The sequence below is a fragment of the Hyla sarda genome, chromosome 4 (genome assembly GCF_029499605.1).
Source record: "Hyla sarda isolate aHylSar1 chromosome 4, aHylSar1.hap1, whole genome shotgun sequence".
Lineage (NCBI taxonomy): Eukaryota > Metazoa > Chordata > Amphibia > Anura > Hylidae > Hyla > Hyla sarda.
The window spans coordinates 279,033,561-279,046,679 of NC_079192.1; the positions used below are offsets into that span (position 1 = coordinate 279,033,561).

General features: G+C 44.8%; 1 long non-coding RNA gene across 1 annotated transcript in view; it reads right to left on the bottom strand.

Moving 5' to 3' along the window:
• LOC130367006 (uncharacterized) overlaps nucleotides 1-13,119 on the bottom strand; it is a 128,159-nt gene that overhangs the window by 112,061 nt on the left and 2,979 nt on the right. Inside the window, exon 2 of the long non-coding RNA XR_008892038.1 lies at nucleotides 7,299-7,499. This is a non-coding gene — a long non-coding RNA (uncharacterized LOC130367006). The remainder of the gene's footprint in view (nucleotides 1-7,298; nucleotides 7,500-13,119) is intronic.

Genomic DNA, 13,119 nt, shown 5'->3' on the forward strand with positions numbered 1-13,119 from the left:
AATGGTAAAAATTTCTTTAGCACTTTCCCATTCTGTGGCAATTGGTATATTTGATTATTATTCTGACATATGAGCATGGCCAAAAAGTCTTAAACAAGGTTAGGACTGTATGATACATTTAATAATATTGTAAGTTCTGTAATCTTTTTTTCTGTCCGCCAACACAAAATACTCTAATAGTGCCCCCCCCCCCCGAGACTCGACTCTGGATCCGCCCCTGCCCCACCCCCTCAGCCCAACCCTATATAAGTAGTAGTTAGCTACACATGGGCCATTTCTTTCCTAGCAGCCTCCCAGTCTGACTGGGAGAGCATGGTAAGTAAGCTATTACACCTTGTTCACACTGGTGTGGTGCTGTGCGGCGTCCGTTGCTGCCGTGTCTGCGGGGGGGTGCGACACATAGACCGGTTTGAGTGGCATTGGGGCCGCTCTGCCAGTGGGTCGTTTCCCCCCCGTGGGCACTGGTGTCGCGGCGGTGTTGATCGCCGCCCAGTGCTACGCCATTTTATGCTAGGGACGTTAGGGACCCACTCTATATAGGTGGCCTTGACGTGGCGATTGGGCTTGTACTTTTTGATCAAAAATGTATACTGACAACCTGTTAGTTTTTGATATTATGCTGAGAAGCAATCAGATCATTATACAAGATTGTAGATGTGCACCATGTCTGTTTTCTACCCAAATTCACACTGTGTTTTCTATCCCCTTCTTTTTTTTTTTGAACATGTGCTGCACTCTTCCCCACCCCCTCAGCCCAACCCTATATAAGTAGTAGTTAGCTACACATGGGCCATTTCTTTCCTAGCAGCCTCCCAGTCTGATTGTTAGAGCATGGTAAGTGAGCTATTACACCTTGTTCACACTGGTGTGGTGCTGTGCGGCGTCCGTTGCTGCCGTGTCTGCGGGGGGTTGCGACCCATAGACTGGTTTGAGTGGCATTGGGGCCGCTCTGCCAGTGGGTCGTTTCCCCCCCCCCCCGTGGGCACTGGTGTCGCGACGGTTGTGGTCGCCGCCCAGTGCTACGCCATTTTATGCTAGGAATGTTAGGGACCCACTCTAAATAGGTGGCCTTGACGTGGCGAGTGGACTTGTACTTTTTGATCAAAAATGTATACTAACAACCTGTTAGTTTTTGATATTATGCTGAGAAGCAATCAGATCATTATACAAGATTGTAGATGTGCACCATGTCTGTTTTCTACCCGAATTCAGAATTATTTTAGATTTGGAGAAGATTATTTTCCTTCAATTGCAAGGAGTTTCGATGGGGTCCCCAGTGGCCCCATCTTTTGCTAATATTTTTATGGCTAAGTTTGAAGAGCTTTTCATAGGTTCCTTCCCACAGAGCGAGCACGTCATCACATGGCTTAGGTATGTGGATGACGTGTTCATGCTGTGGGATGGAACACGTGAGGACTTGGATTTATTTGTATCATTACTGAATCAATGTCATGAATTGATTGAATTTACTTTAGAAGCTGACCTCCACAAGATCCATTATTTAGATGTTGAAATCTACAAAGAAGGAACTAGGTTACAAACTACCTTATATAGGAAAGATGCAGATAGAAACAATTTACTGTTACGAGATAGTTTCCACGCCCCACAGACGTTTAAAGGGATACCAAAAAGTCAGTTCGTCAGAGCCAGACGTATATGCAGTGCCGTGGAAGAATATGAGAGGAACAAAGAGAAGTTAGTTCAGAAATTTACAGAAAGAGGTTATCAGGAGAGAGAGGTGAGAAAAGTAGGGGAAGACGTACAGAGAATGTCTAGGGAGGATATACGCAGAAAGAAAAAAAGAAATCACAAAAAATAAAAGTAAATATGATCTGGTGTATATAGGTACTTACGATAAGCATGCCCAGTTAATTAAAAATACCATAAAGAAGTATTGGGGATTACTGAGAGCAGATACTAAGTTTGGTAAGGTGTTTGGCAATCTCCCCCGTTTCGTCTATAGAAAAGGGAAATCTTTAGCTAACTGTTTGATTCGAGCCGACATGAAGAAAAAGAAAAAATCTAAACAGGCTTTTATACAGTCGAAAAAGATGGGGACTTTTGCCTGGCTTTCATGCACAAATTGTTCCAGTATTATTAAAAGCGATCATATACTGCACCCTCTATATGGGACGAAAATTCCCATTAGAGGATGGTTCTCCTGTGACACTAAGCAGGTAATTTACCTGCTTAAGTGTCCTTGTGGGAGAGTATATGTTGGCCAAACTACGAGAAGTGTAAAATTCTGGATTGCGGAACATCTTTGTGCAATCCGGAATGCACTCAGTAAAAAGATACAGGAGAGTAACAAATATGGTGAAACGGGTGTTGCCAGACATTTTGCCGAACAAAGACATGGAGTCAGTGAGCTTAGGTGGATGGTGATCGAAGAAATACAAGGAACATCAGAAACTGAAATTAAAAAAAGATTGTTAAAACGCGAAGTGTTTTGGATTGAAAAGCTTGATGCATTGAGCCCGAATGGGTTAAATGAATCTTGCAACTTTGGCATATACCTGTGAGATAACATCGTTTTATACTGTTTCTAGTTTTATATCAATATGCATGTAGGATTTTAATCTAATCTTTCTCGTTTATAGAGTTGAAATCTCGCGAGACTTGATTGCTTATTTAATATGGTGGAGGGTGCACGGTAGGGATACTTGAAAAAGGAGGAGGAGCCTCCGAAACGTCGTCTAAGTGTCGGCGCAAGCTTCACCTGTTCCCCTTCATAAGAGGAAGGAGGACAAGCTGAGAGGAGCCGGTAAAGGGAAGAAGGAATCCTGAAGCCTGTCCTAGTGTCTAGCGCGTCCGATAGTTTGGTGCACCTGGGTGAATATGATATGTTTTTGCTACTATTTCCATTGTCAACCTTGTGACACAAAGAAATAACTAAAAGAAGCACTACAGAAAACTATAAGAATTGTGTTGCGTTTTTTCTTGCATGAAACTTTCACAGTATTTAGGCCCTTGACAGATTAACAGTTACAAAATAGTACACTACTTAGATGTACATATGTGGTATGCAGTTATGCACTTATAGGTAGTGTACTATTTTGTACCTGTTAATCTGTCAAGGGCCTAGATACTGCAAAAGTCCAGGCAAAAGTAATCACCGGCTGGTGTTTTACTAAAATATACCGGGTGCCCAGTAAGAAAATCCAATAGGACTCCCGGTTCAGGAGAGATCTCCTGAAATCACCACCCCGTGACATCCTCTTAACACGTTCTATTCCTACCACTCTAAAGGACTCTGTATTGCCCTGGTGTATATCCCTGAAATGTTTAGATAGTGCTGAGATATTAAATTGTAGATTTGAACAGTCAGACAAATGTCATCTAATTCTTACTTTCAATGGTGTGGACGTACAACCTACGTATTGACACATGCATGTCTCGCAGGAGGCCAAATATATCACATATTTCGAATTACAATTAATGTATTCTTTAATATTATATTGTTGGTTATTGCTGTATGACTTGAAATCCCTCGATACATGCATGTGTCTGCAGGTGACACACGTGTTGTGGCCGCATTTCCAGTTGCCTGGACTATGGAGCCAGGTTGGATTGCTAGGAGTGGCACTAGTACCAAACATACTAGGTGACAATCTGTTACCCAGAGAGGGGCCTCGTTTTGAGACCATTTTAAACCCTGAAGACGTAATTTTTCCCAGGATCGGATCCTGATACAAAATAGGAAGATATTTCCTCATAATCCGTCCTATCTGATTGTACTGTCTACTGTACTGGGTAATGAAAAATGGAACAGATTCCCCACTTTTTTGTGTCTCCTTGCGTTTATCTGTGTGTATAATAAGTGACTCTCTACTTAGTCTGTCTGCCCTATCCTTGGCTAGTTTAAGTGATTTTTCGTCGTAGCCCCTGTCTCTCAGTCTGTTATGTAGTTGTTCGGACTCCACCTCGTATGTATCATTCCTAGTGCAGTTCCGCCGCAACCTACACCACTCCCCATACGGTATATTAGCCGTAACATGATGGGGATGGCAAGATGTTGCCTGCAGAATAGTGTTCCCTGCAATATCTTTACGAAATGGAGAGGAAACAACATGCTGTCCGTCTGTGGAAAATCTGACATCTAGAAATGTTCAGTCGTGAGAAAGATGCAGTAAATTTGAGATTCAATTGGTTCTCATTTATGTAACTCACAAATTCCCCAAATCTTAACTCAGTATCCCTCCATATCACGATGAGATCATCAATATACCTTCCCATCCATTTTATGGAGTTGTAGAAAGGGTTAGATGTAGAAAAAATGTGTGTTTCTTCCCACTGGGACATATAAAGGAAGGCGAGTATTTAGCGCCCATAGATGCTCCACTGATCTGAAGAAAAAAGCAACCATTGAACATAAAAAATTATTCTTTAACAAAAATTTGGTGGCTTCCAAAATAAAAAGCTTCAGATCAGGGGAGTATCTACTGTACAAATCCATGTGCCTGGACAGAGCCCGTAAGCCCCCCCCCCCCCTTGGGATAGATGGGTAGAGTGCAGTGACATCGCACGTTGCCCAGGAGAAATTCTCCTGCCACTGCACTCCATCCATGATATGTAAGATATGCTTGGTATCCCGTATATACGTCGGAGTGATGGAAACAAGAGGCTGCAAGAAACTGTCTACCCACTCTCCCAGTCTCTCTCCCAAGGATCCAATGCCAGCCACTATGGGGCGTAGGGGAGGAGGAAAAACCCCTTTGTGGACCTTGGGGAGAGAGTGGAAGACTGGGGTGACAGAATGCTGAACAAATAGATAATCTCTCATTTTAGTACTGATGACACCCCGTTGTACTCCATCATCCAGTAATCGACCTAAATCCCTTTGGCTGGTGGGGGTAGGATCTCCTGACAACCTCTTGTATGTATTCGGATCGTTGAGCATACACATGTTCAGATGCTCATACAGATCCGAATACATCACTACTATGGTACCTCCCTTGTCCGAATTTCGGATTACCAAATTTTTGTTTTTGTGTAAACTTTCAATGCCCTCCATTTCATTCTTAGTCATATTGTGATGTTTAAATACATTTTGTGTTGTACTTTTTAATTTGACCAAATCTCCTTCTACCAATTCCTGAAATCTATCCAGTGCCCCCGGACGGGAGGTACAGGGTAGAAATCAGGATTGGCAGAATGAAAAGGAATACCTTCATCACAAAGGGACACAGACTCATTGGACAATGCATTTAGATTTATCAAATTAATTTGATCTGCAAAATCCACAGATACAGTAGAACTCAATTGTATATCAAAGTTCGAAGGTGTGGGAGGATGCCCAGGTAGAGATGGAACCTGTACAGGGGGAGAACGTGCATCCTGCTCCCCAGTGGAAATGTCAATCAGGGCAAAGTGTCTCTTGAGTGTCAATTTACGTGCCCACCTATTCACGTCCAAGATAGTGGAGAACAAATTAAAGTCACATGAGGGCACAAAATTAAGTCCTCGACTGAGTGCAGTGCTTTGTGGGGTGGACAGGATGAATGGAGTCAGATTAATAATAGAGTCACTCACTTGTTTGGCTGCCGGGGTCTCAGCACGTAGCCTTTGTCTCCAGTGCTTGCGCCCCGTTCTTCTCCTGGATCGTTGCGGCGATGAAACCCCAATCCGGTTTGTTGGCTTACCGGAGTCATACTTGAAGCCGTGGCTCCAAGGGCAAAACTCTCATTAGAAGAGGTATGATCTTGCACACTGTCCACATCCGAGAAGCTGACACGCCGTTTGATGTTGCGCTTTTTCTTGTTGCGTTTGCGAGACCCAGACCTGTTTCTCAAAATGGATTTAGGTGTGGAATCTCCTGTGGTAACCGACTGACGACGTTGAGCCGCCCAGGTGTACACTGCATCTTGTTGATAATCATGAATGTCCCGTTTAAATTTTTCCTTTTTGATATCCATTATGTTAGATTCCAGTGTGTCCATATTGCTTTTGACTTTTTCTTCCAGGACTTGTAAATCAACACTGCCAACATACGTATTTATTTTAGTTTTAATATCCAAAATTTCATTTTGTAGGGATGTTAGCTCCAATTGCTCTTCTTCTATGATATAGCCGATTAGCTCCTGAGAGCATCTATTTAGGGCTGAGTCCCACTTATTTTCAAAGGCAAGTGGAAAAATTCTTGTAGGTCTCTTTTTAATACGTAGACCACGGGGAATCATATCTTTTTCCTTATAAGTGGAAAGAGTAGTAAAATCCCACCACGTCTTTAGCTCTTTACCTTGTGTAATCTCAAGTTGTCACATGAGGCAGATGAGATCAGGTGGTGCAGCGGGGCTCATATTCTCAATACAGGACCCAAAAACAGAGCGTGCTTTTCCTGCTCTATTCAGCTCAGGAGATTTCTCTGTAGGTCCGGTTGTAGATCCCGATGCCTCCACATGCTCTGTAGACAAAGCCGTTCATGTTGTATCTGTAAGCGCCTATATCAAACACGTGGAGGGAGCACGCCAACACTGAAGATCCAAGGCCGGTAAGTAGACAGCTCTCACCTCCCACTGGACACAGGTGTGCACGGACTGGCGGAAGCGCAACCGCCCAATACAGCAAACAAGAGAGAATGTCCAGCACTCGATGTCCGTTGCAATAGTGTTTATTGGCATAAAAGCAGATACATGAACAGGACAGAGCGTAAGCCTACGCGTTTCAGGTAACAAGACCTGACTAACATGGCATAAAACAAACCCAAAGGTAAAACTATTTATAGTATAACAATTAGTCATGTGACTGCCTCCGCAGATAGAAGTAAAACATGGAACTGGATTACAAAATATTCTTATAAAATTTACATATATAAAGGCAAAGAAGTAGACATGGTAGTATGTATATATAGTATCTTTTCAAAACTGGTTACAACATAAATGGATAGATAATCTGGTATTAAAAGTGACTTATAAGATGTTATCTCCATATACCATGGTTCACATCGTGCTACTTTTTGTAGCCCAGGTTTGTCTTTGCGGATGGAAAATGAAGCTGACTGAGGCCTATTTAAAAGGATTGCGGGATTGTAATTTTTGGTGAGCTAACCAGGTTCTAAAATGGTTAGCACACCATGGTGATCCCCCTGAGTGAGTGACTACAAAGATCTCACAATACATATATAATGTCCTTACTTTGGGTAAGTTCCCCTAAATCTGTCGCTGCTGCTATGTTTCCGAAACACAGAATATTACAAATTTCGTAATTACATTTTTCAGCTTTTTTTTACCCAAAAGCAAACAAAGAAAACAATTACAAAGTGAAGCTAAAGCAAAAGCCTATTTTTTTTTTTTTTTTACCTCAACTTCCAGTATTATGGTGCTTTCACAAACTATCAATGGGTTGACATGCATGACTCTGATGCTGGCAACCAGATTTATGTGCGATGGTCCACTGTCTAACATTACTGCTGTTCCATCACTGACTCTGCCTTGACTTGTGCCTGTTTTCCACCTGCCTCTGTTTATTGTTCTGCCATGCCATGATTCCATCTGCCAATTCTGTAAAGAATTCCAAGAATGGCCTGTATCAACAATTACTGAAAAGAGGAGATGTTTCTCAATAAACCTAATATCAGGAATAATTATATATGTAAGCTAGTCTCCTATGCAAAATTGAGCAGCATGGTTACCAATACACTGAATTCTTGGATCTTAACCCCTTCCCGCTATGAGACTTATGCATACATCCCAGCGACTGACATGTTAGCGAGCTGGAACGTATGCATACATCCTCGCGATCTCCTGCTCTGCCGCGGGCAGCTCAGGAGTTCGCCAGCAGGACCTGGCTGTCAATCACAGCCGGGGACATGGTGCAGATGCAGGGGCAGCGATCGCGCTTGTCCCAGCAGCATTAACCCCATGGATGCCATGATCAATCCTGATCACGGCATCTATGGTGTTGACAGGGGGGGAGGGAGCTTCCCCTGTTCACCAACGGCGGCTGCGCTATACGATCGTGAGTCACCGGTGGTTGCCATGGCCGCAGGAGGTCACATGATGACCTCCTGTCTGCATTCAGCAGCTAATTAGTACTGGAAGGATTAAGATTTTTTAATAGAAGTAATTTACAAATATGTTTAACTTTCTGCCACCAGTTGATTTAAAAGAAAAAAAGGTTTTCACCGGAGTACCCCTTTAACCACTTAACCCCTTAAGGACCGGAGGTTTTTCCGTTTTTGCATTTTCGTTTTTTGCTCCTTGCCTTTAAAAAATCATAACTCTTTCAAATTTACACCTAAAAATCCATATGATGGCTTATTTTTTGCGCCACCAATTCTACTTTGTAATGACGTCAGTCATTTTGCCCAAAAATCTATGGTGAAGTGGGAAAAAAAATCATTGTGCGACAAAATTAAAAAAAAAACGCTGTTTTGTAACTTTTGGGGGCTTCCGTTTCTACGTAGTACATTTTTCGGTAAAAATGACACCTGATATGTATTCTGTAGGTCCATACGATTAAAATGATACCCTACGTATATAGGTTTGATTTTGTCGGACTTCTGGAAAAAATCATAACTACATGCAGGAAAATTAATACGTTTAAAATTGTCATCTTCTGACCCCTATAACTTTTTTATTTTTCCGTGTATGGGGCGGTATGAGGGCTCATTTTTTGCGCCGTGATCTGAAGTTTTTAACGGTACCATTTTTGCATTGATAGGACTTATTGATCGCTTTTTATTCATTTTTTCATGATATAAAAAGTGACCAAAAATGCACTATTTTGGACTTTGGAATTTTTTTGCGCGCACGCCATTGACCGTGCGGTTTAATTAACGATATATTTTTATAATTCGGACATTTCCGCACGCGGCGATACCATTTATGTTTATTTTTATTTACACTGTGTTTTTTCTTTTATGGGAAAAGGGGGGTGATTCAAACTTTTAATAGGGAAGGGGTTAAATGATGTTTATTCACTTTTTTTTTGCACTTTTTTTTTGCAGTGTTATAGGTCCCATAGGGACCTATAACACTGCACACACTGATCTTTTACATTGATCACTGGTTTCTCATAAGAAACCAGTGATCGATGATTCTGCCGCATGACTGCTCATGCCTGGATCTCAGGCACTGAGCTGTCATTCGGCGATCGGACAGCGAGGAGGCAGGTAGGGGCCCTCCCGCTGTCCTGTCAGCTGTTCGGGATGCCGCGATTTCACTGCGGCTATCCCGAACAGCCCACTGAGCTAGCCGGCATGCTTTCGGTTTCACTTTAGACGCGGCGTTCAACTTTGAACGCCGCGTCTAAAGGGTTAATAGCGCGCGGCACAGCGATCAATGCCGCGCGCTATTAGCCACGGGTCCCGGCCGTTGTTAGAGGCCGGGCCCGACCCGCTATGACGCGGGGCCACGCCGTGGCCCCGCGTTATAGATCGGGAGTGGACACATGACGTTCCAGTACGTCATGTGTCCTTAAGGGGTTAAGGACCTAGGGCGTATGGATACGCCTTGACGTCCTGGTACTTAAGGACCCAGGGCGTATCCATACGCCTGTGGGAATTTCGGTCCCTGCCGGGCGGGGACCGGTCCACGATGCCTGCTGATATCGTTCAGCGGGCATCCCGCACAAATGCCCATGGGGGTCATGAGACCCCCCCATGTCGGCGATCGCGGCAGATCGTTGGTGAATTCACACTAACGATCTGCCGCGATTCGGGTCATATGGGTCACGTGTGACCCGCTGACCCGAAGATACAAGGTGATCGGGGGTGTACAATACACCCCCTATCACCCATTGTATCTATGGGGAGGTGGCGATTTTGTCACCCCCCCAGGAGTGCTGGTATTGGCTGCCGGCGGGGGAGGGGTTAACTGCCTCTTCTTGCAGCTCTGCCCATTAGCTGAGTTCAGTCAGCGGGCAAAGCTGCTCGAAGGTGCCAGGGACCCCCCCCCCCTGTGAGGATTGGAGCCCCCTCAGGACCGACGATCCCCCATAAAGCAGGGACAGAAAACCCCCCAGGGAAAGGTAGGAAAAAATTGTGTAAAACAGTAAAATAAAAGTTTAAAAAAATTCCCCCCACCCCCGACCCCCTAATAGGTCCCCAAGGGTCTGCCTGAGATTTTTCAGCTTCACCCGGGCCCTATTAGGGGTTCAGGGTGCTGCATTTGGCCCGTCCATTTTTTTTTGGCCGCAGCTTTTTATTTTTGTTCATATAACGGTGTGTGATTTCTAATCACACACCGTTATATATAGTATACACCAAGCACACACACTACATACATCCCCGCCACCCCCCCACACACACCCCCTCACCCCCCCACCACCGCCCCCCACCACTGTAGAAAAAGGCGATGGCTCGCTGGGCATTTTTGGTAGTGGAGGCATACGCTTTTCTTGCCTCCGACTCCAAATCTGTCAGTGAGGACGATGAAGATCCAACATTCCTGTGTTCTTCATCGTCCTCCTCATCATCTAGTACTGATGATGAGCCCCCTGCACGGCGGTGGAGACGCCGCCAGGCGAGGCCACGCAACCCTCATAAAAGTGCCCCAGTGGCTGGCACTAGTGCGAGTGGTGATGCCGCTCGTACTAGGAGTCTGACCCCCCAGGCGATTTTACCGGAACCCCCTTCCGGTGAACCTGTCTGGGGACCCCCAGAGGGTTATCAGCCACGGATTCCGGAGTTTGTTGGCGATTCCGGAATCCGGATTGACACGGCTGGGTTCATTGAATTTGACTTTTTCAGTTATTTTTTTCAGTGACAGCCTGGTCAATCCCATGGTGGAGCAGACGAATCTGTACGCCAGGCAGTTCATCGTCCACCACCCTGATTCTGTTTTGGCCAGGTCCAATGAATGGTACGCCGTCAGTGCAGTCGAAATGAGGACATTTTGGGGCCTCCTGCTGCACATGGGCCTGGTCAAAAAGCCAAGTGTCAGGCAGTACTGGAGCGGGGACGTCCTATACCAGACCCCGCTGTACAGTATGGCCATGGCACGGAAGCGGTTCAAGGCCATTCGGAAATGCCTGCATCATGCAGATAATGCGGCATGTCCGCCAGTATATTCCCTCGAAGCGGGCACGATATGGCGTGAAGCTATATAAACTTTGTGAGAGTACCTCCGAGTACACTCTCAAGTTTAGGGTGTATGAGGGACGAGATTCCCGTATTGAACCCCCAGATTGTTCCCCCACTCTGGGTGTTAGCGGGAAAATCGTTTGGGACCTTATGTACCCATTGCTGGATAAGGGTTACCACGTGTACGTGGACAACTTTTATACCAGTATCCCTCTCTTCACATCCCTTGCCGCCAGATTGATGTCCGCTTGTGGGACCGTGCGGAAGAATCAGAAAGGCCTCCCTCTAAATTTTGTTCAGACACCTATGCCCAAGGGTGAGTCCCGTGCCCTTACCCATGAAAACCTGTTGCTGGTCAAGTATAAGGATAAGAGGGAGGTCCTTTTGCTGACCACTATTCATGGTAACGGCGGCTCACCTGTCCCTGTGCGAGGTACCACAACAACGGTCCTCAAGCCCGATTGTATTCTGGACTACAATCGGTATATGGGGGGAGTTGATCTTTCTGATCCAATCCTGAAGCCATATAACGCCATGCGGAAAACATGTGTATGGTACAAGAAAGTTGCGGTCTACTTGGTATAGGTTGCCATGTACAACTCTTTTGTACTGTACCAGGACGCTGGCAACACAGGGACATACCTTCAGTTCCAAGAAGAAGTCCTAAAGGTCCTGATCTTTGCTGACCGGGAAAGAGCAGGCCGGACTTCCCAAGGAACTGAAGTTATAGGTGCCAGGATCGTCCCAGGCCAACACTTTCCAGGTGAGGTCCCCCACACTGGAAAGAAGGGACAATCCCAGAAAAAATGCAGAGTGTGTAACAGAAGGGGGATTCGGAAGAATACCACCTATCAATGTGACACTTGCCCTGATCATCCAGGCCTCTGCATTAAAAACTGCTTCAGGGAGTATCACACTTCCATTTAGTACTAAATTTTCCCTTTTCATTTTAATTTTCCATAATTTGACCCCAATGTACCAAGTCCAGAGTACATTCCAAGTTTTAACCCCATAAAACCACTAAATTGCCCAAAAAACTCTCATAAAAAAAAAAAACTGATAAGACCTCTGGGGGTATTTTTTTTCTCTGGGTCATGGGTCACTGAGTCACTATCATCGGGGACTTTTTATGTTGCCTCAAATGTGCAGCGCTCTCTCCCCACCTGAGCGGGTGCGCATTTGAGGCAACAGGTTAGGGATGGCCACACACATCACGTTCCCAGAATGATTATTCAGAGCATAGGGTTTGGGGTGGGCATATTTTTTAGTTTTGGCTATGCTCTGGGTCATCATTCTGGGAACATAACCTGTTTTATCCTTTTATGTCCCACTGTACCCCTTGTTAGTTATTAGTGTACCCCAAATAATGCCCCTTGAGGGGGGGTCCCACTGTTCTGGCTCCATAGGCAGAAGCTCAAGGCCCCTGACTGTCCTCCTGTTCCTCCGTGACCAGTGTGCACCCGGAGATCTGTTTTACGCCCAGATATGAGGTATGTCCTTTTTCCAAAGAAATGTATTTACAAATGTAATTTTTTTTTTGCTTTTCTGGCAGTAAATGCGACATTTCAGCAAAATTAGCAAATGTGACTCCTTCTCTTCTGAGCATTGTAGCGCTCCTGCAGTGCATTTGACGTCCACTTATGGGGTACCTATATACTCAGCAGAGATGGGGTTACAAATTTTGGGGGGTATTTTCTGCTATTAACCGTTGCAAGGGTTTCCAAAATGGTATGCCATGTGTTTTTTTTTTACATATGCAAAAGTCGTGAAACCCCTGTGGGGTATTAAGGCTCACTTTATTCCTTGTTACGTTCCTCAAGGGGTCTAGTTTCTAAAATGGTAGGCCATGTGGGATTTTTTTGCTGTTCTGGCACCATAGGGGCTTCCTAAATGCGACATGCTCCCCGAGCAAAATTTACTCTCAAAAAGCCAAATATGACTCCTTCTCTTCTGAGCATTGTAGTTCGCCCGTAGTGCACTTCAGGTCAACTTAAGGGGTACCTCCATACTCAGAAGAGATGGGGTTACAAATTTTGGAGGGTATTTTCTGCTATTAACCCTTGCAAAAATGTGAAATTTGGGGGGGAAACACACAT